Consider the following 7,849-nt stretch of genomic DNA (forward strand, 5'->3'; position numbering starts at 1 on the left):
TTGGCTTACATGTACCGTATGCTCGAAATAGCTAGCCATGTGGACATGGAGGAGGAAGCAAAGGTGGAATACATAGTGGATGGAATAATAGACGACGAGAACAATAAGGCTGTATTGTACGGCGCTACGTCAATCAAAGAGTTGAGGAAGAGGTTAGTGATGTACGAAGAGCAGAACAGTCGCAGAGCAAAGTCGATTGTGAAGCCGGCTAAAACCCAGAAGAACGGGAAGCCCAGTCAATCTGTAGACGCAATGAAGAAAAGAAGATGCTTCATTTGCGATAGTGAGGATCATCTAAGTGTTAAGTGTCCGGAGAGGGGAGAAGGTGTTAGGTGTTTCGAGTGCAGCGGATTTGGACATATTGCAGCGAGGTGTACGGCACGACCGAAAGAGACTTGCGTAGTGTCAAGATCCGAAAAAGGGAAGTATGTGAAAGAAGTGGCGATAGATGACTGTAGGTTTGTGGCATTAGTGGATACGGCTAGTGATCTCACGTTCATCCGATCAGACGAGTATGCGAGGTTAGGGTCACCACCGCTAGGTAAATGCAAGTTTAAGTTCGACGGTTTTGGTTCCGCTGGCAATGAGACCTGGGGTGAATTCACTAAGGTAATGACGGTTGATGGGTGTAAACTGCCAATCACTTTGCACGTTGTTTCAAACAAAATATTGATGAAGCACGGCCTGTTGTTAGGCACTGATTTTCTGGATCAGGTGGAGTTACGGGTTAAACGGGGCGAAGTGACTTTCTTGCGGCTTGACGAACAGACTAACAAAGACGTGTCGGATGTGTTTAGAATTAACGTAGTAGAACAGACTGACGAAACAGACCTAACACACGTACAGGAACCGCATTATCGTGAAGCGATTCGAGATATCGTTAGGGGGTATAGGCCGGAGAAGAAGCGAGACGTCGGAATAACCGCAAAAATAGTTTTGGAAAGCGACAAGCCGGTAGCGCGAAGACCGCGAAGACTGGCGCCGTCGGAAAGAAAGGAAGTAGATGATCTGATGGAAGCGTGGACAAACGAGGGTGTCATCAAATCGTCATACTCGGAGTATGCGAGTCCGATAGGTGTAGTTAGAAAGAAAGATTTGTGTGTGCGTGCGGCTAGATGGGCCTTGTTACTAGGCGAGTTTAAGTATCAGGTGTGTCATCGGCCGGGGAAAAGTATGCAGCATGTAGATGCTTCGAGTAGGAACCCCCTGCCGAGCACTATGTATGTAACGGAGAGTGAAGACGGGCTGATTGCACGGTTGAGAAGGGCACAGAACAAGGACATTGAAGTCCGTAGGATTTTGGACGCCGCAACGTGCAGTCAGGCCGATGGGCAGGTAGTAAGAAACAATATTTTGTATAAGGAGTGTAAGGACGATGTGCTAATAGTAGTATCGAAGGTGATGCGGGCTCAAGTAGTCAGGCAAGCGCACGAGCGTGGGCATTTCGAGGTTACCAAAACAGAAGCTATGGGCAAGAAGGACTTCTGGTTCAAGGGGTTACGCGAAAAGGTCGAACACGTGGTATCCAACTGCCTTGACTGTAGCCTAACCGAACGAAACATAGGTAAGCTAGAAGGGAACCTGCGAAATTACAAGAAAAGAAGAAAGCGTGCGAAGCAGTACCGAAGGAAGGACCCGCACACACCTCGATTTTATGAAACCTTGGGTCCTAAACGCCGAAAGTGACGCAACTGATGACAGCGAGATAGAAGGCAACATCTGAGGGCAGATGTTATTGCAGGATGGCCGAGTGTAGTATCGTGGACGAAAGGCCTAAGAAATATCGGGCGAACTATGAACAATGTCGCGAGAGCCGAGGCGCCGTCGGGCCCATCAATGTGTCATCGGTCTTTTCAAGTGCATAGTTTCGTGGAAAAGACCTACGTGACCCTGGCCACGAGCGCTTGCAGAACACGTGTGCGGTGGGCCTAGGAAAAAGACAACGGAATGCGGCAACGGCCAGAGCGTTAGTCGAAAAGCAGAGTGCGAGTCGAGCGGAGACAGAGGTTGCGAGTGGCGTTGCCGAGAGAGTGTGGATTGCGCTGTTTTCTGTGCGTTTGGCGTGAATAGTTCAGGTTGAACAACAATCGTCTTTTTCTGTCTGATTAACATCTCTATTGTCCACTCTTTGTAAACACATTATATCACGATATTACACTTATCAAAACACTCATACCACTCCCTCGGACTTTCTTTTAACCCATAAAGCGCTTTCGATAATTTACAAACTCTATTCGTTCCGTCCGCATATCCCTTTGGTTGATTTACATATACCTCCGAGCTTACTTCACCATTTAAAAAGGTAGTTTCTACATCCATTTGCTCAATTATTAATCCATTTTGACAACAATATGATAGCAATATCTTAAAGGTCTGATTACTCGCCACTGGAGAATATATGTCATCGGCTACGTTTCTTTGTTGAAATCCCCTTACCACTAATCTAGCCTTATACCTGTCCTCTGATTTTTTCGTGTAAACCCATTTTACATCTAATACTTCCTTGCCTTTTACCCTTTCTACCAATTTCATTATAGACACATTATAGAGACATTCTATTTCCTTATCCATAGCCTGTTTCCAAACTTCATTATTTTCGCAACAAATCGCCTCCTCAAATGTACGAGGGATATCTACTTTACAATAATTTGCATGCATCTCGCAAATATTTTCCTTTTCTGGATACCTTACTGGAGTTTTCTTAATACGTGTAGATCTCCTAGGAGTGTTTGAGCTTTCAATACTACTATTATTTTCATCTTTCCTACCTTCTAACTCTTTCTTATCCATACCGACCAATGAATAGTTATCTTCGCTATCATTTCTATCTGCCTCTGATGAATTTTCCTCAAAACCGATACATTTAGTGTCTGTCTCTATGACCTCTACATGTCTAGCTATTGTTATTTTCCCACCTAATAAGACTCTGTATCCTACTTCACTATATCCTAATAGAATTCCCATATCTGCCTTCTTGTCCCATTTGGAAACTCTTTTTTGTTCTGGCCTTCTTACAAAAACTTTACTTCCATATAGATGTAGATTTTTAACACTTGGTTTTTTCCCGAAGAATATTTCAAAAGGTGTCTTTCTTTCTATAGTATTCGCTAATATTCGATTTTTCAAGTATGCCGCTGTACAAACTATTTCCGGCCAGTACCTTTTATGTACTTTCGCTTCCGCTAACAAGCAACGCGCCATGTCCATCACTGTTCTATTATACCTTTCCGCTGTCCCGTTTAATTCATGTACGTATGTTGGGCAATTATTTATTCTTATACCTTTATCCCTAGCAAATTTATAAATTCGATTATTTAAATATTCTTTACCATTATCGCATCTTAATATTTTTAACCTCTTGCCCGTTAAATTTTCGGCTTCATTTACGAACTGTACGAAAGAATCAAAGACCTCATCTTTTGATTTTATACAATAGATCCTAGCTATTTTACTATAATCATCGATAAATGAAATGAAATATTTTTCTCCATTGAATCCGGTGGTCTTAAAGGGACCACATACGTCCGTATGAATAATTTCCATTATTTCCCTAGCCTTAGTTCGATTATTTTTGAAAGGTAAGTTATGCATTTTGCTTTCTATACACACCCTACATTTCAAAAGTTCCTTTTCAAATTCATTCGGTATGCCAGTCACTAGCTGCTCTTTACCCAAAATCTCTAAATATTTAAAATTTACGTGTCCTAGCATCCTATGCCATCTTTCCTTTTTACTCATACCACTACGTTCGGCGCTGTTTACTAAGTGCTTCTTCCCTTTCAATATACTTTTTATTCTATATGTCCCATTCTCTTTGAACGCTACAGCTGTAAGTTTATTATCCTCATCTATTACTTTCGCAATATTTCCTTTGGAAATAACCGTATTCTTATTGTCTGTTAGTTTACCTAAACTAATCAAATTTGCGGACATTTCTTTCGCGTAAAATACTTTCCTCATATTTATTTCATTTTGTTTTCCGAATGCTTCAAAATAACTTATAACATTCCCAACTTTTGTCGCTTTTATCGGTCTATTATCGCCTAAATATATATTTACCGGTTCTTTTAGGTCGATAGATTTATCGAAATAATTTATATTATTAATTATGTGATCGGTACAACCGCTATCTAATAACCACACTATTTCGTTCTTACTTATTTCATTCGTCTCACTGCTGTTTGCTGCATGCGCCGTTGCTGTCCATATGCCTGCTCTTGAGTTTCCATGCTCGCCCGTGCCGGTTGTTGATTGACCATGAAAGTTTCCACGTCCTCTGCTCGTGTTGCCTTTGTTCCCTCTTCCTCTGTTTCGACCACGTGTTGGCCCATGCCAATAGCCGTTACTGCTTCCCGCTTGGACGCCATTTTGACACTCTCTCGCAAAGTGTCCTAATCTTCCACATCTGAAGCATCCTTCCTTTTTTGCAGAAAAGGCGTTGGTTTGCCTTTCTCCTCGATTGGATTTATTTTTCTTCTCTGCTATCTCTGTTTTATTTTTTACATACGCTACCGTTTGATCCTCTTCTTTCAATGCGTCTATTATGTCCGCTATGTAGCTGTATTCTTCGGGTAACGTATTCAGCATGTAATTCAGCTTTTCCCTCTCACTTACTTGTGCGCCCGCACTTTTTAATTCATTGATTAATTTTTCAAAGTCGTTAAAGAATGATGCTGAATCACTGTAGTTCTCCAGTCTTATGTTTTCCAATCTCCTTCTGCATACGATCTGCAGTGCCGTCGACTCTTTCAAGTACATTTCATCGAACCTTTTTATTATATCATACGCCGTTTTTCCTTCCCTAACATACTCCAATTGTCTGTTCGATATTGCACTATAAATTATATTAATCGCCTTCAAATCCTTTTTGTCCCAGTCTTCATCGTCTCTTTCGTTCTTCATTCTAGTTGTAACAACCTCGCATTCCTTATATTTGAGAAACATCGTGATTCTTTGCTTCCACATTCCATAATCCTCACCATCGAATATAGGTATCATGATTTCCGATCTCTCCATTTTAATTGATTCTTCCTTTTTTCTTTTCTTACTCAAGCGTTCCTACGTGCTCGAAGTATATTTCTTTTTTTTTCTCTGAAAGTTTTTTTTTCTTTACTGAAAACTCACTCGCAAGATCGTAACCACGCACTAAATATCTTGCAAAACTAGTAACCACGCTCTGCTACCATGTTAAGGAAATTCGAGGATTTGGGAATACAAATAATTGACTATATTTCCCACACTACAGTTATACATCTATATTCCACTCTGAAGAACGTCTTGCACGCACGCTTGTCGCCAACCGACTATCCTAGATTCTGCTAACATCTGGCAACAGTCTTTTGTCTCCACTAAGCCTTGACGCCCTCTGGCCCTTACACACACACTCTCATGTACAGTGTAAATGTATCACTTCCCTAACAGTAGTTATTCAACCCGATTGTAATTGTTCGAGAGTTGTGATAATGAGCTTGGGCTCGAGGCGACAGTCAGTCGCCGAACGTGGCCGCGGTTACGGGATGAACGCTTTGCCTAGCGAAGGTAAGGAGTAATTCTATAGCCCTCCTTAAAGGAAATATTCGTGGCGACACGCGACAGTAAACATTCCAACGGTTTCTGTCCCGTGGCTCGCCACACGCAGACCCTATTCTTCGAGTAAGATGATTGCCAGATGTCGATGCTTCTCCGCAGTACATGTTCGGCTAGCCCGAGGGCCCGTTATAAATCTTAAGGTTTAGTTAACTAAAGTCCTTCAAACAGACAAACAGTCTTTGTCCCAACTACGGGAAGATAGGGGAGACATATTTTTCAACGAGCGACGTCTCCCACTAGCAACTTTCCCTCGAGGACGGCTAGCATCTTTTTCTAACCACCGATATGGAGATTGACCAATTAGCAGCAACGCCAATTTCCCTTACTTTCTGAACGAAGGCTTTTCTCGACGAATCCGATGATCTCGTATCCTTAGACACACCCCATTATAGTTTTCCTCTGTGGCATCATCGGGACGGGAAAGGCATTCTCGCTCGCGATCTCATTGATGAAAGGAGTAACCCTTTACGACCAGTGAATATTACGCGTCCGACTTAGATTTTGTGAGTACGTTCATCTATCATCCCGTCGACCGCGGATTCGTTATTGAACCTAGGATCATTGTCATTAGTTTCTCGAGTACCTAACTACCACGGTTACTTGTCCGGTTCTATAATAATCGTATTTGCACTAGTCAATGTCTTCTCTATTGCATAACGACAACGTGTAACCCAAACGAAGATTCGTTTCACGCCCCTAACCCTAATTCTAATGTAAACCGGACATCAGAAGTGGGATCAGTGCCGGTTATAACAGTGCAAGAGCTTACGACCGTCGTGCGCGAGTTAATTCCGTCGCTAGTGCAAAAATCGAGTGTGGAACCTAACAATTTTTCGACTCCGCTGCCTGGTGCGCAGCTACCAATCTGATTATGGAGGAAGATCCTTTACAAAGCAGTGCCCTGAATATAATTTCAATACCGAGTGTCGAATTGACTTCTACGTAGTGGAGGCGCTAACTGGTAGATCAAGCCATCCGGGTGAGTCGTTTCCATTTTACCCCGATTTCGGAGCCGAGTGTTCGCTAATTAAAGAATCCGTAGTCTTGAGAATTTCTGGCAAAAGAACGATTGATATAGTAGTAATGCGAGGAATAAGAAATATCAGTACTAAACGTATCGCTCAAATCTTGTCCGTTGCAGGTGTCGGTGGTTAGAGATAAACTTTTCATGTTCTCGCTGATAGTTATTTAACAATACGATATCGCGATTACTCGTTAAATTTTAACCCAAGATTTTGACGTAATATTACACAAAATAGCCTCGCTATGTGTAAAACAAAAATAATTAATGCCTGTAATAAAACCGCTGAAAACGAGATCGATGTTATTGAAGTTGACAATGAGGTACGTGGTAGCGATAAAAGTCGATTAATCTTTCTTTTCGAAAATTCAGAAATTCATCCGTTACGGGTTCCCTACGTACTCGTACAAAAAATACAGGCCAGTTAGAAGTACAATTAATTGATCCTAACATCGCCGTACAAGGAGTCCTAATAGACTTCGCGAGCGCAGAATAGTACGTGATAGAACAAGCGACTTAATTACAGCCAAAAATCATAAAGCCTAGTAATTCACCGTTCGCGAGCCCTGTGTTACTCGTGAAGACGAACAATGGTTCAGATAGATGATAGGTAGATTTTCGAGAACTAAATAAATATACGGTCGCGGATCGGTATCCTTTACCCCTCATTGCGGATCAAGTCGCGAGATTGCAAAAGCGAGATATTTTATTATTCTGAACATGGCCGGTGGGTTTCTCCAAATCCCTATTCATCCTAATTCTAGGAAGTATACAGCATTGATTACTCTCGATGAACAATTTGGATAATAAGTTGTTGTTTTCTTCGAATTCTTTTGTGCCTTTGTTCGATCCATTCGATGTCCTTTATTTGCATAACATAAGTGCGTGCGCGTTTAATGTTTCTTCCGGAAGTCATTTTCGGGACGGCGATACTATGCTGACCCCGTCGAAAATGGGGATTCTTATACTTTCGGACAACCCTAATAATTGTGCAGCTCATACTTGCCTAAATATTCTAATATTTATGTTCTTCCTTGCTACAATTTTGTAAAACATCAAAGCGTTTAGTACGGAAATCCTCAGGAGTAGTCGCGTGCCAAGTCTTCTGTAGCATTTGACCCTTTTTAATTGCGGTGACATAAGAAATCATTTGGTCGGAGTGATCTGTACTACACTTTCCTTCGTTCCATTCAGCAGTGGCTGCTGATTTCGAGGTTGCGAACAAACGAAACGAGAGAT

This window comes from Bombus vosnesenskii, unplaced genomic scaffold (assembly GCF_011952255.1).
Source record: "Bombus vosnesenskii isolate JDL3184/JDL3185 unplaced genomic scaffold, Bvos_JDL3184-5_v1.1 scf7180000016202, whole genome shotgun sequence".
NCBI lineage: Eukaryota > Metazoa > Arthropoda > Insecta > Hymenoptera > Apidae > Bombus > Bombus vosnesenskii.